We start from the raw sequence: 27,626 nt of genomic DNA, 5'->3' as shown, positions 1-27,626 counted from the left end.
ACTTACATGTTTTTGATTTAAATGTAATAATGCCACTATACCATCTACATTGTCTCACTTTTACAATGCATCTATGATTGTCTTATGCTTATCCATTAGAATTGTCCATAATACCTTATTGGCAAGTTCCCCTTTGTATCTTTCTAATTTGATATTTGTTGCTAAAACCAAATGAGAATAGTGTAAAATATATTTTTTAGATTGTTAGTCTCCAAATACTCGTAAATTATTTCTTCTTGTTAGGTATGTCTGTATATAGGTACCAGAAACAATGACAAACGCAATTGGATACTCAAAACCATCATTGGAAATAACATTATAAACATGTCCTACAAAATAAGATAACATACATAAACTCTTTAATCATGTATGTTTACATATATAATAATATATTAAAGACATGTAATTGAATTATATTAATGGCATGTACATAAATAAATAATATAAATTGAAGCATGAAACAAAATTTAATTAAATTAAACATACCAAGTTGTATGAGGTTTGAAATTGTAAGGTCCCTCTTCGTATGTAGTTATTAGATATGTACTTACCTATAAAACCTATTATAGGAGATTGGAATGGATATGAAGTAATGTCTTGTGTGTTAGAATTCCTTAGAATAACTAAGAGGGGGGATGAATTAGTTATTCAAGGTATAATGATGTCCAATTCAAATTTTCTAATTAAATAGGAGTGAATCAAAAGTGTTATGCATCTTCTTACTTATTATGCATGCAATTAAACATTAAACAATAATGAAAAGTAAACATGCATCACAACATAACACTAAGGATTTTGATGACCCAAAAACCCTCCAGAAATAAGAAGGTAAAACTAGGGTGGGGATGATACCCACTGAATAAATGCGCAATTGATTTCAACCTATTCTGATGGTCTGCCCTATTAAAGGCCTACCTTGTTAAAGGCTACAACACATTTTTAAATGTAACCATGTTAAAGGATTTCTACACCCTATTAGGAATGTGCCTTGTTAGAGTAATTAAGAACATTCAACTTGGAATGTCACCCTATTAAAGGATTTACATAGAGTTGTTAGGCTCACGCAAGTCCATGGGATTTACAGTCACCTTCTCAAAAGAATCTTTCATCCCTCTCTAAGAATCTCCTATCCTCCTCCTAAGGATCTCTTATCCTCCTCCTAAGGATCTCTTTATCTTTCTCCTAAGGATCTCTTTGTCCTTTTCCTAGGAGATATAGATTACTCGGCACTTGATCTGTACTTGATCTTTACTCAGCACCTAAAGGCTGCTCAACACACACTAAATTTGAACTTGCTTAGCTTCAACTGAGAATTTTTTTAGCACTAACTAGCTAGCTTGGATCTCTCCAATGAACTTAGTTAATCCTTACATCTTTGGTGTGTCTCAGTGTGTCCATCCTCTATGTCTTAGAGTATCTCCATCTTCTATGTCTTAGAGTATGTTATCAATACATTATTTCATCAATGGCTTAGCTGATCCTTACACTTCAATACAACATCATAACTTCAACCTTTCTCTAGTTACTCTAGTTACATCTTATTGATTTCCACCTCCTTGTCAATCAACCAATTGATAGTATTCAGATCACTTAAGCAATTTTCATTCCTGCAAGTAGTAAGTTTGACATCAATGACAAAACAATGATTGAAACATTGTTTACCAATTCCATTTCTCTTCATTCATGATCTTTTCAATCATTTCCAACAATCTCCCTCTTTGGCATTGATGAGAAACCAAATTGATCAAATGATTAAGCTAATTAACTTAGTTACCACCAAAATTACATATGTTTTTTGCTTGTTATATAACTCCTTCTCAAACTAAATGCTTCGTTCTTCTTCTCCCTCTAGACTATAGTATCCTTGCTCTTCTGAATCTTCTTCTTTTATATACATCTCTCATATATATATCTCCCTCTTACTTTGTATTGATCAGTTTCTCATATATCTCCCTCTTTGACATAAATGCCAAAGATGTAGCATCTTCAACATGATAAATATAAGCTTTTCATCTTATGTTTTCTCTCTCTATCACCATGCTTGTGACTGATCTAGAGTTTCTACTCTTGTTGTCATCCTCTACATCATTCTTTTGATATTCCAATGATCTACTCTTGTTGATGCAGGGCAGTTTGTCTATTGCTTTAGACAGCTTGAGTTAGGGACATTACCCCCAAATTGCCTCTAAGATATTCATAAGGATCCTTGGAAAATGGTTTGGTGAAGATATCTGCAGTTTGTTCCTTGGTGTGAATGTACTCCATCTTCACTTGTTTGTTTTCCACCAAATTTTCTAGCATAGTGATACTTGATTGCAATATGCTTGATTTTTGCATGCATTACTAGATTCTTGGATATTTGTATAGCACTTGTATTATCACAATACAATATCAAAAGTTTGGTTACTCTTCTTTCATTCCTTTCAATAGATGTTTGAGCGACACAATATTTGTGCAATTGACTGCTGCTGCCACATATTCTACTTTTGCAGTGGACTGAGATGTGCATGTTTGTTTCTTACTAGTCCAAGTAACAAGTCGATTACCTAAGAATAATGCTCCTTCACTTGTGCTTTTCCTATCATCAATGTTTCCTCCCCAATCCACATCTGTGTATGCATTGAGCTCAAACTTCTCATTCTTTTTCTAATATAGGCCAAAATCATCAATTCCTTTGAGATACCTCATTATCCTCTTTACTGCCATGAAATGATTTTCTCTAGGATTAGTAGAGAATCTGGCCACTATTCCAATCACTAATGCTATGTCTAGTCTACTATGTACAACATATTGTCATTTTCCAATCATGGATCTATACATTGTTTGATTGACTTCAACTAATTCATCATTTTTAGATAGCTTATGTCCTATTTCCATTGGTGTGCTTACAGGTTTGGAGTCTTCCAATCCAAATGTTTTGAGTATCTCCTTAATGTATTTTGATTATGTCATGAATATGCTATGTTTTAGTTGATATACTTGCAATCCTACAAAGAACTTGATTTCTCCAAACATAGACATCTCAAACTCATGTTTCATTTTGTTAGCAAAACTTTTGCAAAGCACTTCCTTTCCTCCAAAAACTATATCATCCACAAATATTTTAGAAATAAGAATATCCTTACCTTCTTCTAATTTGATGTACATGTTGTTGTTGTCATTAGTTCTTTCAAATCCTATTTGCACTAGATAGTTGTGAAGTCTCTCATACCAAGCTCTAGGGGCTTGCTTTAATCCATATAGAGCCTTATTTAATTTGCATACCCTATTTTTGTTATTTTTATCAACAAAACCTTTTGGTTGCTCTATGTAGACTTCCTCTTCAAGTATACCATTCAAAAATGTGAACTTTACATCCATCTGATAGACTTTAGATCCTTTGAAGGCTACATATGCCAATAAGGTCCTTACTCCTTCCATTCTGGCAACTGGAGCAAAAGTTTCTCCATAGTCTAGTCCTTCTTCTTGTGCATACCCTTTACAAACTAGTCTTGCCTTGTTCCTTGTGATTTCACCATTTTCATCTAGCTTGTTTCTAAATACCCACTTGGTTCCAATCACACTCTTGTCAGCTAGTCTTGAGACTAAGGTCCATGTCTTGTTCTTCTCAATTTGTTCTATTTCTTCTTTCATAGCATTGTACCAGTCATCATCTGTTATGGCTTCACTTACTATTTTTGGTTCCATTTTGCTGAGCAGACATGTTTCACTTCTGAGTCTATTCCTTTTCATTGGTCCTGCCTCTTTGTTTCCAATAATTTGATCTATAAGATGATTTCTTTTTATATACTTTGCCAATACTGGTTCTTTCCTTGTTTGCATGTTGTCTCTTTCAGAATCTGAATCCTCGTGCATATTTTCATCAAGTATTTGTTCATTTTCTTCATGTTCTCTATTATTAGAGTTTGACTAAACATTATTTGTATTCTGTAGCTCATCTTCTAAATTTAACCGATGTTTGGCATTCACTATCTGTGACTTGGTAGATACTAGATTTTGTTGCCGATTGTCATTCTGAGTTGCAACTTCACCATTATTAGGTATACCTTCATAAAAGTATACAAAGGTCTTGTATTCTTCTACTTTCTTGGTATTCTCAATACTTTGATCTTCTACAAGCTCATCAAATTTCACATTTGTGCTATCTACTACTTTGTAAGTGTTAACATTCAAGCACTTATAAGCTTTGCTTCTAGTAGAATAACCAAGAAATGTGCCTTCGTCACTCTTTGCATCAAAATTTCCAATTCTAGACTCTTTATATACATAGCATTTGCATACAAATATTTTGAAATGTTTTACTTTAGGAGATTGCCCATATCATAATTCAAAAGGTGTTGCATTTGTACCTTTCTTGACTTGAACTTTGTTGAGTGTGTAGACTGCAGTACTTACAGCTTCTCTCCAATACTTGAGTGCAACATTTTTCTCCATCATTAAGGTCCTAGCATAGTCAATAAATAATCTATTCCTTCTCTCTGCTATACCATTTTGAGGTGGACTCCTAGGTGCTGATGTCTACCTTTTGATTCCTCTTTCATTGCAGAACTCTTCAAATTCTTTTGATGTGAATTCACCTCCTCTATCAGATCTGAGAAATTTTATACTCTTTCCAGTCTCTTTCTCTACTCTGGCCAAGTACCATTTAAACATTTGGAATGCATTTAATTTTTGTTTCAGAAACATGATTGTCATCATCCTTGAATAGTCATGTACAAATAGAATTATGTATCTATCACCTTTGTAGCTTTGTACTTCAATAGGACCACACAAGTCAGTATGAACTAAATTTAATACTTCATTAGAAGTACAAGCCTTTCTTTTGAAAATTTACTTGGTCATCTTCCCTAGTTGGCATTGATTGCACATGGTGTTATCAGGTTTCTTCAACTTTGATAGACCTCTAACTTTATTCATCTTGTTGATGCTTATCAGATTGTCAAAATTTACATGACATAGCTTCTTGTACCATATCCATACATCATAAGTTTGAACAATGAGACAAGAAGCATCTTCCATGTCTAGGTAAAACAAATTACTCCTAGTTTGATCACCTTGCCCTATTAAACTTCCTTGAGAATCATAGATTTTGGCAATTCCATTTTCAAATTCAACCTTGTATCCTATGTTTCTTAACTGTGAGACACTTAACAAGTTATAATTCAAGCCTTCAACGTAGTATGCATTATCACATGATATCTTTTCAGTAAGCTTGATACTACCTTTCTCTTTGATCTAACAAGGTGCATTTTTACCAAATCTGACACTATTTCCTTCATACTGAGTAAAGTAAATGAACTTAATTTTATCTCGATTCATGTGATGAGAGCATCTACTATCTATGATCCATTTGTCATTTTTGTTTATGTAGGTTACTAGGGTAGTTGCTTCATCTTCATCTAATTCATCTTTCATAACCACATAGACTACTTCATCATCATTCTCGTTAGAGTATTCTTCAACAATGTAGCATCTTTTTCCTTTACCTCTGTAGTACTTTTTTTCCTCTTTCTTGTTCTTGAAACTACCTCCATCCTTGTAATTTTTATTTTGTGTGCATCTGGCTACAATGTGACCAACTTCATTACAATTGAAACAAATGATTGGTAGCTTACCTTTGAATTTGCCTCTTCCTATATGAAATCTTCTTACTAGTAATGCCTCCAATTGGTCCACATCATCTTCATCAGTGCTACTATCACTAGATACATATTTTCCTTTTCCACTCTTTTTCTTTGTTTACACCTCCTCATTATCTTTTAATGTCATCTTGGCTTTGAATGCAGATTCAAAGTTTTTTGGCTTGTAGTTATCAAAGTTGGATAGGTCAAAAGCAGCGAGTCTTCCAATTATTCCTTCAAATGATAATGTGTTGTCTGGTACACACCTTAGCTCTTGGATGGTTGATACTCTTATAGCATAGATGAAGCAAATTTCTCAACTATTTGCTACATATTGTTTCTTTTGCTAACTGTCCTCCTAGGCTTCTTATGGCGCTGACTACTTCCTTCATCCTTGCACTATATTGAGCAACATTCTCTCCTTCTTCCATTTTCATGTCATCAAACTTTCCTCTTAAGATCTCTCTTTTGGCTCTCTTGAAATTGTCATCTCCTCCATAGATTCTTGACAATGTTTCCCACATCTAATGTAAAGTACCACATCCTTTGATGTCATCATACTTGGCATAGCTCAGTGCTGAAGCAATATCTAGCATTGCTTGATTGTGCTCCTTCTTCTTGCTCATGTCATCTGCAATGAGGGGTCCTGTAGGGTCTACATGATCAAATGTGATTGATGTATGTGGGTAGTCACATATTTATCTGAGGTGTAGCTTCATTAGACTTTGCCATGCAACAAATTTGTCTTTGTTTAGATTGGGAACTTCTCTCTTGGACATCTTGATCTTTCTGCTGCTAATACCTTCAAACAAATCAGCAGTGTGCACTCCGATACCAATTGTTAGAATTCTTTAGAATAACTGAGAGGGGAGGTGAATAAGTTATTCAAGGTCCAATGATGTCCAATTCAAACTTTCTAATTAAATAGGAGTGAATCAGAAGTGTTGTGCTGAACTTCTTATTTATTATGCATGCAATTAAACATTAAATAATCATGAAAAATAAACATGCATAACATGATAACACTAGGGATTTTGATGACCCAGAAACCCTCCATGAATAAGAAGGTAAAATTGGGTGGGATGATACCCACTGAATAATTGTACAATTGATTTCAACCACTTCTGATGGTCTACCCTGTTAAAGGCCTACCTTGTTAAAGGCTACAACACATTGTTAAATGTGACCCTATTAAAGAATTTTTACACCCTGTATGGAGTTTTCCTTGTTAGAGGACTTAAGAACATTCAACTTGAAATGTCACCCTATTAAAGGATTTACATAGAGCTGTTAAGCTCACCCAAGCCATGGGATTTACAGTCACCTTCTCAAAAGAATCTTTCATCCCTCTCTAAGGATCTCCTATCATCCTCCTAAGGATCTCTTATCCTTCTCCTAAGAATCTCTTTATCCTTCTCCTAAGGATCTCTTTGTCCTTCTCCTAGGGATCTCTTTATCATTTTTCTGAGGCTTATCCACCTAGCTATTAAGCTAACCTAGCAATGTAGGATTTCAATGTCTAATACAATGGTAAGAAAGTATTAAAGGGGTTTCGACCTGATATAGATTGCAACCCTAACTATGCAAATTTCAAAGCACTCTTCAGTCTCTTTCTTTGCTTGGTTTTCCTCCCTTGCAGTGCTGATAGCTTGTTCACCCTTCAAGATCTATCTCCTTGTGTTCCTTCACTTGTTATGCCAATGTATTATATGGTCACTTGATCAACTAAGAGTCTTGATGATCTGTTCTTACTCCTCTTGGCTTCTTTGCATGATCACACTTATGATCAACTCCCTCTCATGCATGTGCATTTGATCTTAGACTTGTAACTCCTTATAAAGAAGTTTTGTTCTCCATTTCCCACTCAAATCTTTTGAGAACATGGTATTGTTTTTCCTCCAAATTGTTTCTTCTAGAAACTTCATGATAAATCCATTAGGATTCGCTTTGAATTGGTTTGCATGGTTTACATAAAATCTTGTGACATCTACTCATCATCCTTTTCATCCAACTAATTCACAAAATTCGATGTAACAACCTTATCACTGTTGATCTAGTGAATCTTTGACTTAACAAATAATACAACAACTTAGCATCATTGATTTACTGATGCTTGGCTCCTTCTATATTACTCAGCTTTTATTGTTATTTTACTGGTGCTTCACACCTATGGTATTTCTACTTTCCTCCACTCTTGAATATTACTTGGCTGTTGTATCTTGCTTGGCACTTGAAGTCACTTAGCACTTTACCTTTACTCGGCACTTGAAGGCTGCTCAACACAAACTAAAGTTGAATTTTCTCAGCTTCAACTAAGAATCTGTTCGACACTAACTAGCTAGCTCGGCTCTCTCCAATGAACTTAGTTAATCCTTATATCTTTGATGTGTCTCAGTGTGTCCATCCTCTATGTCTTAGAGTATGTCTATCTTCTATGTCTTAGAGTATGTTATCAATACATTATTTCATCAATGGCTTAGCTAATCCTTACACTTCATTACAACATCATAACTTCAACCTTTCTCTAGGTAGTCTAGTTACATCTTATTGATTGACACCTACTTGTCAATCAACCAATTGATAGTATTTGGATCACATAAGAAATTGTCATTTTTTCAAGTAGCAAGTTTGACATCAATGAGAAAACAATGATTAAAACATTCTTTACCAATTCCATTTCTCTTCATTCATGATCTTTTCAATAATTTCCAACATTGTGGTGTAAAAGTCCTAATGAAAATTGAGATCAATTGACTCATCCATGTTTTAAATACTCAGTGATTTGAGAACTACCACTTTATCTTGACTGTTTGAACATTAATTTGCACTAATGATCATATGAAGTGTTTTGCCTAATGATAATGATGTTGATTATGGTACTTGGGTGATTAAGTATGTACATATTCTAATAATTAATTATTCCTTAATTGGTGATGCTTATGATTTTTAGGTATTTGCATGCCTAATGATGATTATTGTAGTATTTTAATGGGGAAGAATGCATAAATTATGTTATATTGATTATGTAATTACTGATGACTAAATGTGTATGAAGAAACTACAAAGGGTTATTTAAATGAAATATTTATGTTTCAATTTATGTGATTATCCTTATAAGTTATATATATATATATGCATGTGATTTTTATTGAGCTACTGATGTGTGCAATGAGTGTGCAGGATATTTTAGCCAGGAAATCTAATGGAAAATTGAAACTAAACCCCCTGTACCATTTGTAGAAACTAGGGTTGAGTCTAATAAAAGATGGAGACCCTGTTGTTCGTATTTTATTTGTATCATGAATTGAATGAATGTATCATTCTGTAATCAATAAGTGTTGATGTCTTGTAATTAACAGTGATTTTATAGTGCCACTTGACACTCATAACTCATATATGCATTTCAGTATGATAAGTAGGACTAGTCGAATAACTTGGAGATATAAGTTGGACTAGGTTAGCAATCTTTTTACTAATCAGTTAGTAATCAAGATTAATTACCCTAATTAAGATTACTGATTAATTTTCATTTTTGAGGGTTGTTAAAAGGTCCATATTTTTTCAAGCATTTTGTTAGGTTCCTAAATAGTCCTAGAGGCCAAAAAATATGAAAACTAAGAACCTAAGAGGTATGGGTATGGGTTGGGGGCATTTTCCACCCCTCTAGCCTCTTTTGTTGACTGTTATGGTCACCAAATATCCTATTTTTTCTTTATTGTGAAAATTGAATATTTCACCATGGGTTGGATAAGTTAATCTCCACCTTTAGGTTAGCCTTGTGACAAGTTGAGTTAGAAGACTCTAGAACCTTGAGAAAAGTGGGAGAGTTATTGCATCTTGGAGGTGATTGAGTTAGTATCTTATTTAGAGGAAAATTTGAGAGAGGAAGGGTGTTCACCCAACCTCTAGTTTTAGAGAGAAATTAAGGATTGAAGGAGAGGGAAAAGGAAGGGAAGCTCATCTCAAATTGTTCAGTTTCAATAACCTTATTGTGAAGATAGGAATCCATCAAGCTCATTTTGTTCATGTTGTGTTTCATGCTTAAGTAGTTTACTTACATATGTATGTTTGTGTGTTTGAAGAATATGTTTTTGAGGGATTGAAATGGGTTTTTCTTAAATGTTTTTCCTTAGTGTTTTGCTTTGATTTTTGAAGAGATAGTATGAGTTGTATTGGAATTACTCACCCTTGGGTAGGGAAGAAGTGGCCATGTATAAGAGGAGGTATTTAGTTAGACTTTGATAGTATAGAGTCTCTTCTCAGGACAAGGAGAAGGAGAGAGAGAAGGGTGTTATTGATCCCTACTCATTAGCACAAACCATGTTTTGAGTTTTGGAATTTGAGAAATGAAAGAACAAAAGTTCTTGAATTATAGCCCTAAAAGGGCCCCTATTATGGTGTTGTGACTGACATCTGCTATTGGAAAAATTCACCTTCTCCCTATTCTAACATAATGATGAACCTATTGTGCAACTTCAATGGGAGTAAATTATTGATTGTGTCTTCATGTTAAAATTGTTTGTCTCCCAATTAGTTTCGTTCTCTCCATAGTTACGTTGATGTGTTTGCAAATTTTTTGAAATGGCTACCCTATTGAGGAGCCAAGCAAGAAATTTAGAGTTTTGATTTAAATTCAAATGTTGGGAGATTTCTCCTCAAGATAATGATCTCGTTGTAAAACTGTGATTGTTAAACTTATTATGGAAACTACTACGATCTCAAGTTTTCTTCCTTGGTTTTTTCCAGAGGGAGTCCTTGGATCAGATGAATGAATAAAAGAAAGATAAAAATGGAGTATGTTTCCTTCGTACCATATCCTTTATGATTTAGATGTGTACACATATGTTCAAATGCTAATTAGGAGAAATGATGTTACTTAAGTTTGGCAATTCAATCTCGAACATGGATTAGAGGAAATGCAAGTCATATGATTGGTGTATCACTTTGTATTTTCATAATGGTTGAAAATAGAAATATGCCTATGTTAATAAATAAACATAACATCAACATTATGTTATTATTTATCCTAGAATTTAAAAAAAAAAAAAAAAATCCCCCTTGGCTAATTAAAGAAATTTTAAAAAAAAACCAACACTTAGAAAAGAAAAAGGGGATACTTGAGAAAATTTATCCTATAGAGCAAATTTTCTCTCTCTCATTTACATGGGAAAATTTTAATTCTCTTAGTATAGAGAATATGCCTTCTAAGATCCCATTTAATATCTTGGGATATATTTTAAAGAAGAAATTTTGTAATTTAAAAATAAATAAATAAAAACTATTATCTTATCCCTCCCACCTATAAAACTTTAAAACTTTACCTCTATCTCCTATGTCATCCTCTACCCTTGACTAATTAATCCCTCCCCTTTTGAAAAGGGTGCACATTTTCATGGAGTAAAGGGTAGATTTAATGCAAATCCTAGTTTGAATTTTAGAATAAAACCTTGCAACAATCAAAGCAAACCCACTTCTTACCTCACCCCACTCCACCTCTATTCTGCTAGGCATACCACCTTGGGAGGACTCATGTTGACTTGGTCTTTAAAGGCATTAATGGCAGCTCCCATCCTTTGAACATGATCTTGCATGGTGATTAGGTGAGTTGTACACATCACCCACCACCATCCCCTATGCACCCACATGTGCCATGGTAGGGTGCTACTTGGGAAGCACCCAAGTCCACTTGGGGTGACATGTAGAATGGTTGGGGAAATATGGTGAAACACATGGGTCATTGAGTAGTGGGAAAATAGGTGGGACAACCTACTTGTCCCCCTTGCCAAGTGTTAGATTTTAGTAGTTTGGTTAGTTTAATAAGTAAAGTTAGGAATTCCTTTATTAGTTAAGAGTTATTGTTAGATGATAAGTTAGGATTTGTTAGTAGGAATGAAAGTTAGCTATTTAGATGTTAGTGTTAATAAAGTTAATAATAGGTAGTTAGTATAAGTAAAGTTAGTTTATGTTTTAAAGTTCTAATGTTAATAATAGTGTAAGATTTTATTAGAAATTAATTAGTTATGTTATTTATTTTATTATTTAGTTAGTAACTTTTGTAAATTAGATAGGATATGTTAATGGCTAAGAGTTTTTGTTAGTATGTAAATTAGTGATTAGATTATAATTAGTTTTAGTTAGTAAGGTAGAGATAGTTGTAAATTGTTGATGATAAAATTAGTTTGTTTTAATTTTTTAGATAATGTTAATAATTAAAGATAGGATATGGATTAAAGTTTAAAGGTTAGGATTTGTATCTTAGATGTCAAATTAGTATAGTTAGTTAACTTATTTTAAATGTTAGTATTATATTAGTTAGTTTTATATTTTTGTGTTAATATTTCTTTTGTTTAGTATTCCTTTTGAATAGAGTACATTAATGTTATTAATTAATAAGTCTATGACTTTAAAATGTAATGTTGTCTTTGTTTTATTCAACTATTTGAAATGTTTACGCATGGTTGTTATAAAATTAGGATTATAAATTAGATTGTATTAGGTTAATGGATAATAATTATAATTATTTAAAAATAATAATTGGTATCTAATTTGGTGTAGGATATCAAAGTTATTTAAGGGATTAGAGTTATTATGATGATGTTAACTATTGCTAGAAATAAACATTCTTGGTAGTTAGTGAAGGGTAAGATGGGAAATTGTTTATTTGGAAATCTTATATTATTAATCTTTGATAGGACTTAAATCTATGTGATGATTTTAGAATTCGGGTATTGAACATTTCAAATTTCAAACTAAAAGGTAGATCGTAGGTTGGGAAGTGTTGCAACTCAAGTTGACTAGATAACTTGTTTAGGGAATCAGGTTATGTTTTAAAATGATGTGAACATTGTAAATAAATTAAATGATGTATAGAAATGATTAAATTTTTTCAATGGTTATATTAGGATTTAAATGTCTAATGGATTAGAGTTGTCTAGATAGATTGATAGATCGGTTTGGGTTTTGATTAGAGGATGGGACAATGTAACGATTAGTTTAATGATAAATATTTAATGTTTTTATTTAGTTCTAAATAGGTTATGATAATATCTATAATTAATTCTTAGTGTGTTAAGATAGATTAACCTTTAAATGCAAATATATCTTCCTAAGGATTGATCTAGTATAGTGTTAAATGGGATACCATCATAGTCCACTTTTGAACTTGGGAACCCTGAAATATAAATTAAATTGGAAGTCATACCTTAACAATTTGAACCTAATCTTTAAACAATCAACTCATTTAATCAGAACTAAGTGTTCCCGTAGTGTTAGGAGCTAAGTGTTCTTGTAGTGTTACAATTTTAGGGGTTCAAACCCATTTAGTATGTGGAGACGTGAACTCTACATCTTAATAAAATATAAATGAAACTCCCATGAACAAATTTTAGTGTTTATATATTGTTCTAGTGGATTAATAAATAAAAAAATTGTTGGTGTATTTTTGCCCTATATTTTAGGCATGCCATTTTGGTATTAGAGCTAGGTTTTGTAACACTTGGGCAATAATGGGTTCATGCTAAGTGTGGACATTTAAATATTACCATATGAAGTAGGGAACTCTCCTTGTAAAATTTTAAAGAAGCTAATGTATTATTCCTAAACAATGATATTGATGACTAAACCTAAGTGAAATCTGAAATGGATATTAACAATTGAAAATGGTCAACCTTATTAGATAAATTAGTTTTAAGGAATTGAAAAAATTGATTTGATGAAAGAATGTTACATTTATATTAAGGTAGATTATAATCTCATAAAGAATACTAGATTTTATTAAACATGATCACTTTGAGGGAAAACTAAATTAAGAACCCTAAAACATCTTTAAATCATGTGAGAAAAAATGATCAAATAACCTAGAAGTCAAAGAGAAAGTGTTTCTTAGTATCTTTAGTAGAAGTTAGATTTTGTATGACCTGATCGCTCATGGATGCATTGTAGTTTATATCAAGTATAGAGGTGATCCGTTAAACTAGTATTGTTTTGAATTTTTCAAACATGAGTAAGAGAAACCTACAATGTTCACAATCTAATTTTGTACCTTTAGATTAAAATATTGAATAGATAAAATGAATGGGGAGTAAATAGGAAGGTAACAATTGAAGAGTATACCATGTTACCAAGCTATTGGGATACCTCTAATCTATTACGAATTTAAAATTTATTGTTCTAGTAATACTCAAAAAAAGAAAATGAGAGAAAAATTAAAATCTACGAGTAACATTTGGGAACCTCAAATGATAGGATTACTAATGTGAGAAGTTATTCAACAAGAGTGAGATAGTTAGGAATGTGCAAAGAAAGAGAGTATCTTAGTTTATTATGGGGAATGGAACCCCAATCGAGGAATAAATATATTTAAAGTATGGTGGTAAGAACATAATTAATGGTGAGGAGTGTGTAGCATATTGTATTGAACTGACAAGATAGAAAATGCAAACTTTTGAGTTATGGTTATGTGAGTCTATTTATGTTAGTAAGCTTAATATGCATGAGTGATACTAAATTGTAACTATCAAGTGAATACTCATAGACCCTAGTATTGAAATTACTCGATCAATCATAACCCTACAAATTAGAGAAAGTAAAGTCGTGATGAGGTCATCAACCTAATATGAACTAAAGGTTAAAGTTTTAGAGTTAAGAGGATTATAAGCCACAAGGCATGATAAGACCAATGATGATGACCTATATCAATAGCAAGGAGATAGTTGTAAGAATGAATATGTAAACATTAACAACATCATAATAATGGTTTTATACGTAAATAGTTGCAAACCTACAACCTAAGGATGAATTCATTAGTCATTTATGGCTAGGAGAATGTAATGTATGGATTATGGATAGGAACAATATCACTCAATGCATTCTTGGATGATAATTGGAACTTGTGTAAACAATGAAATAAAACAAGACAATGATATATATATATACACACACACACATATATATACACATATATATACACATATATATAGATACATATATATATATATATATATATATATATATATATATGTATATATATATATATGTATATATATATATATATGTATATATATATATGTATATATATATGTATATATGTATATATATATGTATGTATGTGTGTGTGTGTGTGTGTGTGTGTGTGTGTGTGTGTGTGTGTGTGTGTGTTGAGATTGATAACACAACTTTAGATAGTATATTTTGGTGAATTTGACCTAAGAAAGATTACGGGTTGATTCCCTAATATGCAATTATGGTGAATTAAGGATAAGAGATTTGGTATTGTAACCGCAACTCAGAGTACAACTCTACTAACATTAATGACCCCACATGTCTAGATTTCTTGAAAAGAAACCAATATAACAACAAGAGGATTGAATGGGACTTATATAAGTATCCTCACATTTGTACTTATGAGTGAGTTCTGATCAGGCCAAACCCCTTGGTACAATAAACCCTTATCATAGGGTGATGTCGATAAAGGGAACTATGTAGTTAGTATGTGGGATCAATCAAAGTTTGAGTGATTTGGTCATTAGGCCATCATCTAAAATCAATTCAAGATCCCTACGATGTATTTGGAAGACCTAAGATTCTGCTTTTCCCTCAAAGACCCTAGTACGGCTACATTATGTTATTAATTTAAATTTTGTAAGTAATTAGATTTATTTCTTTATTTGTTTAATTTCAGATGTTGGTATTTTAATGTTCTTCCTTTTTTTTGGCAAGAAATGTGATGTGAGGTTGTTTAGCCAAACTAAATTATTGATGATTCTATTTTCTCTACATCATGTCTTTATTTCTTGATTAAATTTTTTCTATTGTGGCCACTCCTTATTTCTTTTGTTTCAAACTTTTGCATTGGATGTTTCATCCTTGATAATTAAATCTAAATTTTGAGAAACTTTCTTCTAAATTTTGTTAGCAAGATTGACATATATTCCTAACAATTAAGTGGATGTGTAACAATAGGGTATAGGGTTGTTAGTGATAGTATTTGTGCCCCACCCTCTCCCAAGACTTTGAGAATAAGACCAATGAATATTTGTTGACTATTATGAGTAATGAAATTGTACCCAAGCATATAACTAGATAAGGTTACAAGTTAACCTAATGGATTTTTTTAAGTACTAAAGGTGCATGTGTAGTGATGGACTTGTTTAGTATCCTATCAAGAAATTAGTATGTTGTGGAAAATCTAAAGAAAAAGTGATTCTTTCCTTGTTAATCTTACATACTATGGTTTACACTTTTCAAAAGGTCTTCGACTAATTGTAATAGTTAACACCTTACCATTTACAAATTTTCTGAACAATTTAGTATAAGTCATGTCCAAAAGATTTTTAGGATGTGGATCATGTATTTTTGAGCCAACTCTGAATTAAAAAATATCTCTTGAATTAGGTGATACTCTTATACTATCATGCAAAAAAATTTCAACCAAACTTTTGACTTCACTAGTAAGTTTCATATCACATCTTGGGAGTCTACCACTAGAAGTCAACAAAATATTTGTTGGATCACATTCAAATTTAACCCTTCTCTTTATAGCTATTTCTAAAGTCTTACAATTCACATTAAGATATCCACTTATGTTATTAATCAATCTTTTTCCAGTTGTTGATTTTTTAACTAAAGCCGTTGTTATTTCTCGTCATGTTGCATTCTTATCTTTAGAGCAACTTCTCTTTTTGATAACATCAAAGGCACTGGCAGCAAAGGATATGACATGCTTTACAGACTCATTCTTATTCTTGGGCTTTTAATACATTCCAAACATTTTCATTACTTTTTGCATTTTAGACATTTTATTTAGTTGCAACATCAACTGACATTGAAATCCAACTTTCTTATTATAAAAGAAATATCTAATAATCTAATAGCATGTGTCCTAATTTTTCTCCATGAAACCAATCCATGAAGATTATCTAGCATATCATTAAAAAATGAAAACTATGTTCACACACTTCAATATTATTTTGACATGTTTGTTCAATACTTGGTGTTTCCATGTCTACATTCAGACCATTGTTATTTTGAATTGTCATTTCATTTTCAATGTTATTTGGAATTTGAATCTTATTTTCTTTTTTTCTTGATATTTCTTTCGACAATTGCATTTTTTTTGAAGTTTCTTGTGCATGATCATTTGGCAATCTATTCTCATGAAGAAAATCTAAATAATTTAAATCATAACCTACTTTTAAAAAATCACCAATTTCATGATGATAAAAATCTCAATGGTTTGGAGACACAGTTGTATTGAATGTTTGATTAGAATGTGCACCTAAATCTCCTTGTATTGGGTTCTCTTTTTCAGCCTCTTCATCCATCGTCGTATCCTCAATGTCTTTCTTCTCTAAAACATTGCTCAACTCTCTAATTATTTGTCTTCTCTCTCATTGATGTTGTGCTTCATTCTCTTTATTTGTTGCAATATTCTCATTTGTCATAATATTTTTTTAATTTTTTTTTTGTTATTTTAATGCCATGTTTGCACTAGTTTTGAATTCAAATCAATAGCTTGCAAATTGTAGAAGAAGACAAGAAAACAAAATAACTCTGACAAAAATTCATTTTGCAGTTTGAAACTATCATTCAATCATTGCAAACATTGAAAAATGCTCTTTATGGCATCTTTTGGGGCCCAATGGGTACATCAAAATTAGGTACCAAATTATTTTAAAATTGGCTACCCAATTTTCACCCAATTTTTAAACAATCAGGCATTTGATTGTTAAACAATGGGGTGCTCAATTGTTTAAAAATTGGGTGCCTGATTTGGTTGATGGCTAAATTCAAATTGCACACCCTATTTTTGAATTGCAAATCGGGTGCCCAATTGTAGTGACATGGGTAGGAATTTGCATTGGGTTTTACCTTTGTGAAAGGAATGGCATAGACTTGGTGGGACCAAGCTTGTGCCTTCATGAACCAATTTTTGACTAAGGCATTTAATTGACAATTTCAGTGATTGTCGTAATTTGTATACGGTCATCCCCATTGAATTTTTTGACAAAACAAAAACCTATTATAGGTCTTACTATTTTGATTTGAAAAATGTAAATTTTATAGTGTTATGAGTTCATTTTCCATTTTTCCATTATTTATTAATCAAAAGGATCTCTTAAACATTAAATAGTGAGATTCACTAAAACTTGAATAACATTTTTAATTTTTCATATTTTGTAAATTAAATTACACTTCATCAATCCCCACACAATTCTTTTGTAATTCAAAGAAAATCCAAAAAAAATTGACTATTATGGCATCTGTATAGGAGATGTTTTAGAAATTAGCTTAATCATAAATTAACAATTAATATAAAAAATTATTTAATAAAAAATTAAGAAAATTATTCTTTTCAATCTTTGGCGTCTAAAGTAATTTCATTTAAAAAGATTCGCAAAAATTCATGTAGTTGTGTCAAATTAGGGTCTCCTTACACAAGCGTGGCATGGTCCTAAAATATGCATTTTGAAAAAGTGGTTTTGAAAGATTCATACCAAAAAAAAATCTATCATATGAGTATAAAAATAAATTATATATTCAAAAAGAAGATTCTAGGCACTACAATTTTTATTTTTGAAGTTTTTTATTAATATTTAATCTCTAAATGGCTCAAATTTTGACATCAATTGACGATATATTTCAAAAACAAGAAAAACAGTTCCACTTTTTTGGCCAAAAGTGAGACCCAATTTCTTACATTGACCCTGGTAACTTAAGCAATAGTAGATAGATAGAGTTATAAAAATTGGTGACTAATGTGAAAGAGATCTTCTTCGAAAGGAATCTCAATAGTAAAGTAAGCAATAGTAAACAAATGTAATTAGAATAACTATTGATTGATGTGAAAGATATCTTCTTCGAGAGGAATCTCAATAGTAAAGTATGTGATAGTTAACAAATGCAATTAAAACAACTAGTGACTTACGTGAAAGAGATCTTCTACGAAACCATGGGGTGATGCACCCAAGACTATGACTAGATTTAATCCATGTAAGGGTTTGAGTAGAGTCTCGAATATAACAAAGAGAATGCATGAGAGAAAGAAGCAAACTAAAGCAAGAAATAAACTATACAAGAGCCAAAAGATGTGTTATAGGATGTAGCATTACAAACAAGAGGAACTTGTTTACCAAGTTTTTAGCTTCTTGGCTAATATTCTATTTTTGTATGGCGATGCTTGTTTGCCAGGTTTTCATCAATGACAATTTTTCCTATTTTTTTTTTTTTTCTTTTGTATTTTTTGTTATTTTTTGAAAAAAAAATTGAATTCTTTTAATATTACCAAAGCACCTATCTCTAGGTCTCCACAAAGATAATATATTTTTTGAGGACTTTTTGCAATTTTTTAGACCTTTTTAAAGACATTTTCAAATTTTTAGAATTTTTTAAAAGATTCTTAGCTCTCAAGTAGGACCATATCATTTTTTTCCATTGTCTAGCAAGGTGTAGTAAAAGATGTATTACCAAGCTGTGGATAAGCAAAGATGGATATGTAAGGAGTATGAAGTGAGTTAAAGTGATCCTCAAGAGTTGGCTCTCAACGAGTACCCAAGCTAGGGAAAATGTAAGATAGCCATAAGAAGTGGGTTTTAGATAATCAATGAATTCAATGAGTGAGATAGCATGGTGTCATGAAAGAAAGTAATACAAACGAGTGGACATGTGAAGAGGCCTCTGAGAAACAATTTTTCTTTTTTTCTCCTTTGATCAAGACCAAGGGGTCAAGGGGATAGGATAGTGATAGGATATTACAATTATAATTAAGGATAAGGGAGGCTATAATTGAGTGACTCTGGATAAGGAGGATGGTGACATGAAGCTCAGTGGATCAAATAAGCCATACTCATGAATAACTCAAAAGCATAAAGATGGAATGAATGGATTATGGAATAATTATGCATCATGCCCGTTTGCCAAGTTTTCATCATGGTACTTATCCAAGGTGCCACAAGAAGTGGTTTTCACCATAGGATGGATTTATATATCTTTCCATTTTCTACCAAGGTACTTTTTTTTTGCATTTTTACATATTTTGGAAATTATTCAAGCCTTTTTCAATTTGAGTAGTGCTCCTATTGGAAAAAAAAGTTATAATAAGCCATGACCATAGAAAGGTATTCTCAAAGATGTTGATAGGGTAATTGAAGGGAGATAGTAGAAAATTTATATGGAGGATAAGGTTTTATGCTATAGATGACATAAATGGGATGAAAGGATAAAATGTAGTAAGATAGAAGGTGGAAGGGTAGGTAATAGGGTATTGAAAAGGATGTGCAAGGGTATAAGAAAAAGTTGGCAAGGTCAACATTGTCACACACCTTCAAGGGTAGTGGAATGATAGACAAAATATGGAAAAACTAGTTTGAGGTTTTGATGTATCAATTAGTAGAGTACTTTTAGAGGAAGATGGAGTGGAAGCTTTTGAAATCTTTTGTGGAAGATATTTAGAAGAGGATGGAATGGAAACCTTTGGAAGCTGGAATTTCAACCTTGAAGTATTTTCAATATTAAAGTCTCTTAAGAGAGACTTGGGAATCCATATGGATTTATATTTTTCTTTTCCTTTGAATGCCTTAAAGCATAGTTCTTTAATGATGGATTTAGGAACCCATATTTTCTTTGATTTTGTTGTTTTTCTAGTGGACCTTTGTTGTCTCTTTAGAATATATTTTCCCTTTGTATTCACATGTTAATTAGAGAAGATATAGTGATCTTCATTTGTAAATGGATTCTTGAGTTTATTCTTAAGTTGATCATCCAAATTTCTTCCAAAAGACTTGGGACCTATGGAGGAATAAGGCTAATTTACCTAGTTTAGATGGAAAGGTGGATAGAAAGGTTCAAGGATGAGTGTCTTTTTTGATCTCAAGGTATGATAGGATAAGTGGATGATAAGCTTGGAGTGGAAGTAGGAGATGGAGGAGCATAAGGTCCTAATATGGAAGGAATGTTTGAAGGTTATAGCTTAGATGGATAAGGACCAAGGATAGATTTACAAAATGCAAAGGGATAGTGGATAGCTTTATCAACATCTTTAGAGTGCAAGACCATCAATATACTCATGAGAAAGTTTGATAGGGGAAATATCTTTAGTAGTAGTATTTGAAGCTTGAAGATATTATTGAAGTGAGTATGCAGAAGTAGAACAAGAGGGGATACTTTGATCTTGACAAGGATTTTTTGATAGAATAGGAAAAGTATTTTTTTCTTCATCTTCAATAATCTCATTAGGGATAATGGAAGAAATATCTTAATCATATTTTGAAGGACAAGATATGAGAGATGGAGGGATATGTTCTTGAAGGAGATGAGAGGGTTATTGATCTTGATCTTTAGCTTTGTAAAAATCCTCTTGACATCGATCCACTTCTAAGGACAAGGTAGAATGTGGAGTTTTCATGGTAGGATCTTGAAGATATGATTAAGGGATAGTTGGCATACCTTTCTATGAAGGTTGAAGATATGTAGTCTTAGTGGTATGGAATAGGTTTACAGCCAAGTCAAGGCTAGCTTGAGCTTCTTTTAGAGGTATACCTTGAGGGTACAGATAGTCAATTGCAAAAGCAATGATTGTTTTGTTTGGTGGAGTTATGTCACAAATTTTAGACACTTTATAAGCTGAATTCATGTTGGAAGAAGTAGAGGTTGCATTTCAACCATTACTAGACATGGTTTCATGATGTTGATCAAGATTGAAAGTAGCATCTTTGATAGATAAGGTCTTAAGTTTTTGAATTATGCCAACATCAAATAGATCTTGGATTTTATTTTTCAACTCCATGCAATGCGAAGTTTCATGTAGATTATGTCTATGATAGGCACAATAATTACTCATAAAAAAGACTCAATCTAAGGTGAACTTAGGTAAAACAATGAGTTTCTTTTGAAGAATTTCTTCCAAATTTGATTCATAACATCTTCCCAAAGTGGTGAAATTACACTTTGGTTTAGGTTCCTAAGGTTTTTCTTCAAAGACATTTCTAGATTTCTTGGGTGTTTGTGGATTGTTTTGACATGGATTGGACTTAACATTATATGAGTTTGACATCATTTTTTGTCATCAGAGGAATGTAAATAATCTTGCACGGAGAATTTGTTCAATGATTTTTATCTTCCTCCAATATTTGAAGTTGAGTGCTTGTTGATTGGATTTTTTTCTTCATGTTTTCAATAAGTATCTCTTCTTCCTTACTAGGAATATTGCATTTATTGCATTTGTTGTTAGCCATTGTGATGTCCTAGGTTTATTTCAACAACAAAAAATAAAAGTTTTGATAAGTTTATACTAAGACCATACTTAAAACATCATCTCAAAGTAGCTATAAGTTATAGCAAGGGTGATGTTTCCAAGATATGAATAGTTGAAAATATGGCTAGAACAACTAAGAGATTGACTATCATGACAACAATGGATAACAACAAAGTAGAACAACTAAAATAGTGGAGCAATGAGACTAGTTTAGATGTGGGTCACAAGTATTCAACCAAGATAGTTTAGTTTTAGAGAGTTGCAAATATATTTTTTGTAGGGATTCATAGACTAGTGAAGATTCAAGAAGATTGTGTAGCCATCATTTTCAACAAGTTTCTCATAAGAGTTTTAGCTCACCATTTCATTAGTTTTAAATTGTTTTATGTTTATGCACATTTTGGAATTTGAATGCTCAAGCACACCAAGACACATCACCAATCCTATAAAGGCTATCAACTAGGATATACAAAGATCAACTATAGGGTCTTCTTGATATACACAAGGTATGTGAGGCCCAAATTCATAGATGAAAGAAAATAAAGCTACATAGTTGGAAGGAGATGGTAACCCAAATCTGCACCTTCACTTCCCAAGATATAAAGTGTTGGATACAATTGTTCAATTATGTGTTGTCTTTGATGTCACAAAAATGTCATATCAGTCATCAGACAGAGTCTCCTGAGCTTAAATGGTCAACAAGGCAAAGAATAGAGTCTATCGAGCTAAATTGGTCAGCAAGGCAAAGGACAGAGTCTACTAAGCTCAGAAGGTTAGTAAAGAAGGTTTACAATGTCTACTAAGTTGACAATTGTTACCGAGCTTTCAAGGTTAATCAAGGAAATTTAGTTGCTACCGAGCTCACTCAGTCATCTAAGGGAAATATGGCAGAAACAACTCTTACCGAGCTCACTCAGTCATCAAAGTAAAATATGCCAGAAATAGTTCTTACTGAGCTCTCGTGGATAGTGAAGAAATTTAGTTCTTATCGAGTAAACTCGATAGCCAAAGGATTTTTTAGAAGTGGCAATGTTAACCGAGTCAAGACAATTAACTCAAGAAATTTTTGGAAGTAGTATTTACTAAGTAGGGTTAGCGGGTGAAGGATTTCATTATTTTCTGAAATAACATTTATTTGTTTAAAGTAATATTTGTAGCCAACTGATCTATGGTTTTTTGGTAAATGTAACATGTGAATGAGCTGACTTGATAATCTGAATGGTATAAATAAGAGCTCAAGTTGAAAATTCTAAGTGTGGAAGTGGAATTAATGTGATATGATGACTGATTATTGTGGAAGAAAATTTGAAGGATGATTAGAAATCATTGAGGAGAAAAAAGGCCATATTTGATCAAGCAGGATCTTATGATGCTGAACAGAGACCTGTAGTCAGCAATTTTAGTTGCATCTTGTTCAGGTCAATTCATTGTTGCTTTCTAACAATTGTAGTAGTGATTTCAAATCTCTTAATAGAGTTGGTTTAAATGTCATTTTGTAAATCCTCTAACAAGGTGATAGTTTAGTTGAATTGTTTTAAAGACCTCTAACAAGGTCACTCCTAATAGCGTGATTAAATCCTCTAATAGGGTCACACCTAACAGTGTGTATTGCAACCTTTAATAGGGTTGGCTCCTAACAAGGCTCACTTTAGAAGAGTGAAAAATTCGTAGCTAGTTACTTGGTGGTTTTTCCCATATTGGGTTTCCATGTTAAATCTGGTGTCTCTTGTGTTCATTTTGTTTTCAATTGCATGAATGATTGCTTGAATATAAGTAACAATTTAATTTATCAAGTTACAACATTTTTGTTATGTTTATCGAGTATCAACACTAACTAGATCTTTAAGACATCTAAGGGATCTATGGATTAATTTTTGTTAGTAACTAATTCACCCCCCCCCTGTCAGTTACTCTATCTTTAATCCCAACATTTGGTATCAAAGATATTGGTGCTTATAGGAAAATATTTCAAGGATCTAAGTTAAAGATCTAGATGTCTTACAAAAGAGAAATTTGAAGACTTAATAGGAAAAACTTCTTAGCATGGCAAGGATTGATGAGGCTTCATATATCTTCTATTGGTGATATAGGGCTGAAGTATCTTGATGAAAAATATGAAGAACCTTCTGGTACATTATCTGTTAATGATATTGCTGAAAAGAAAACTCACAACAACATGATGATAGATTTTCATCTACTCCGAGTTATGAAGAATTTGATGACATCAAGGATTGCAAAACTATCTTCAAAATGTAGAACAAGCTAAAAGAGATCTATGGAGGAAATGATAATGTGAGAAGAGCCAAAGAAAAAAGTTTGAGAGGACAATCTAATCAAATGAGGATGAGAGAAGATGAAAACATTGCAAAGTATGTTGAAAGAGTTAAAGCATGTGTTAGTGCAATCAAAGCATCTGGAGGAGATATCATGGAGGAGATAGTTATAAGTTCTTAGAACTCTATTTCCTATCTATGCAATTAGAGTCTTTGCAATTCAAGAAAGAAGATGCGAAGGAAATTATAAGATAAATTTAGAGACCATAGTTGGAAGATTGACTGCATTCGAGCTAGACAACTATGATAATTATGTTCTAGCTACCAAGAACATTGAATCAGCATTTGAAGCCAAGCTTTCACTCAAAGAAAAAGGGAAGAAGATGAAGGATCCATAATTAGATAGTGATGAAGAATCAGAAAAAAGTTCAGACAATGATCTTGAGGTGGTTAAAGCTCTACTAGCAAGGAAATATTCAAGAGGCAAAAGGAAATACAAAGGTGAGGTTCCTCTAATCTATTTTTCTTGTGAAGAAATTGGACATATTGCTATTAGGTGCCCAAATAAGAAGAATAAGGATGAGAAGAAAGGTCACAAGTACAATGGCAAGAAAGACTTCAAATATTTCAAGGATAAAGGTAAGAAAACATGTTTCATGGCTAAAGATTCTAATGATTCTGATGATGAAGAAGAAGATGAAATTGTCTACATTGTTGTGAAAGATGAGTCTAATAATGATGAAGAAATGACACTTATTTCTCATATGAGCAGAAATGATACATGGATTATAGATAGTGGTTGTTCTCATCACATGACTGGTTATAAAACTAAGTTTGAACACTTTGAAGACTATGATGGTGGAAGTGTAAGATTTGGTAACAATGAACCTTGTTGCATAAAAGGAAAAGGAAGAATCTCTCTGACCAAGGAGCTTCTATGTGATAATTCATATTGGGTAGAAGGACTAAAGCATAATTTGCTAAGTGTGGCATAGCAACTCAATAATGGATTCAAAGTGGAATTTATGCATGGAAAGGAAACATTAATGGATGGCAAAGGAAAGTTGATTGGATCAGGCACTCAAACAAAAGGTAACTAGTTTTATCTTGAACTTAGTGAATATTCATGTTTTATTTCTCAAGTTGAAGAAAGTTGGTTATGGCATAGGAAGTTGTGTCATGTAAACTTTGACAACTTGGTAAAAATAAGCAAGTTTAGGAAAGTAAGAAGCATTCCTAACTTAAAGAAACCTAAGGTTGGTCTATGCAAGAATTGTCAAATTGGCAAAATGCGGAAAACTAGTTTTAAAAGTAAGAACTATCAGACTGAAGAAATTTTAGAAATTGTGCCAACTGATTTGTGTGGACCCATTTTCATTGAAAGTTATACTGGTGAGAAAGTTTTCATTCTTTTTGTTGATGATTATTCAAGAATGATGACTGTCATGTACCTAAGAGAGAAATTAGAAGCATTTGAAAAGTTCAAATGGTATTTGGCTAGAGTGGAGAAGGAAATAGGCAAAAGACTGAAATGTCTAAGGTTTGACAGAGGTGGTGAATTCATTTCACATGAGTTCAATAACTTTTGCATTGAAAGGGGAATCAAAAGACAAGTTTTACCACCTGGAACTCTTGAAAAAAATGGAATAGCAGAAAAAAGGAATAGATCTATCATGGACTATGCAAGAACCTTAATGAATGAGAAAAACATTGCTATCAAATACTAGAAAGAAGCTATCAGCACTATACTTCATACTTTGAACCAAGTATAGCTAAAAAAGGACTCATTCAAAACCCCCTATGAGTTATGGCATGGCTACAAACCCAATGTAAGTTATCTAAAAGTTTTTGGAAGCAAATGTTACATTTTGAAAGAATCTAGAAAAGGTAAATTTGATGTAAAAGGTGATGAAGGAATATTTTTGGGATACTCTTGCAAAAGTAAAGAATATATATGTTTGAACATATCTACTCACAAAGTCATAGAAAGTGGACATGTGAAAGTTGATGAGTTTGCAGAAAGAACTGAAGAAGAAATCAAAAGGGAACCTGAAGACTATAGGAGATTTATTTACATTGAACCTGATATAATGCCAAATACATTTGTCAATCAACTCTTGAGTCTTCATTAACCGATTCACAGGAAGTTCAAACTAAGTTAGTACCTCCCAAGCTACAAGAACCCGAGTTGCAAACTAGAAAATACCAATTTAGCATCTACCAAACCCAAGAAACTAGAATTAGAACTACAAGTTGAAGCATAGAAGGATAACAATGCAAGTCATTCAAAAGGCAAGGAGCCTATGTTAGCCAAACATGTTAGGAAGCATCATGCACTAGATCAGATCATTGGAGATAAATCAGAAGGAACAATGACAAGAAGTAAGTTGAAAGGCACTTGTTTACTTGCTGATTTTGAACCTAGAAATGTCAAAGATGCACTAGATAATGAAATTTGGTTTGAAGCTATGAATGAAGAGATAGAACAAATAGAGAAAAGTAAAACATGAACTCTTGTACCTAGATCAAAAGACAAGAATGTGATTAGAATAAAGTGGTTATTCAGAAACAAACTAAATGAAGATGGTAAGGTATCAAGGAACAAAGCTAAACTAATATGCAAAGGATACTCTCAAGAAGAAGGTGTATACTATGGTGAGACTTTTTCTCCTGTTGCAAGATTGGAAGGTATCAAAACTTTACTTGCCTATGCTATAAACAAAGGATTAAAAGTTTATCAGATGGATGTCAAATCAACATTTATCAATGGCATATTGGATGAAGAAGTTTACATTGAACAACTTAAATGTTTTATTGATCCAGACAAGAAGGACATGGTCTACAAATTGCATAAAGGATTAAATGGTCTAAAACAAGCCCCTAGAGCATGGTATGAAAGATTGCATAACTATCTTATTTAGATTGGTTTTCAAAGAACTAATGATAATATTAGTTTTTACATAAAGGAATGACTAGATAATAAGATTTTTTTAATAGAGATATTTGTAGATGATATTTTGTTCATAGGAAATGATGATCTTTGCAAAGAATTTTTAGAACAAATGAACAAGGAATTTGAAATGTCAATATTTGGTGAAATCAAATTTTTTGTTGGTATTAAAATTCAATAGAGTAAGAATTGCATCTACATCACTCAATCTAAATACATCGAGGAGATACTGAAAATGTTTGGTATTGAAGAATAGAAGCTAGTTGGGACTCCTATGTGTACTGGATTGAAACTTATCAAGGATGATGAGTCAAAGGAGATCAGAAATTTCATAGATCTATGATTGGAAAGTTGCAATATGTAGTGCACACAAGACCAGATATTGCCCTTGCAGTAGGAATTGTAGCAAGATTCTCAGCAAAACCAAAAAAAAATCACATGAGCAATCAAAAGGATCATGAGATACTTAAAAGGAACTGAAGATTATGGATTATGGTATAAAATTGGAGGAAATCTAGGTTTAAAAGTGTTCA

The sequence above is a fragment of the Cupressus sempervirens genome, chromosome 9, assembly GCF_028749045.1.
Source record: "Cupressus sempervirens isolate cs-2001-9-10 chromosome 9, ASM2874904v1, whole genome shotgun sequence".
Taxonomy (NCBI): Eukaryota; Viridiplantae; Streptophyta; class Pinopsida; order Cupressales; family Cupressaceae; genus Cupressus; species Cupressus sempervirens.
The sequence above is the reverse complement of the archived record's forward strand: the minus strand, read 5'-3'. Positions refer to the sequence as shown.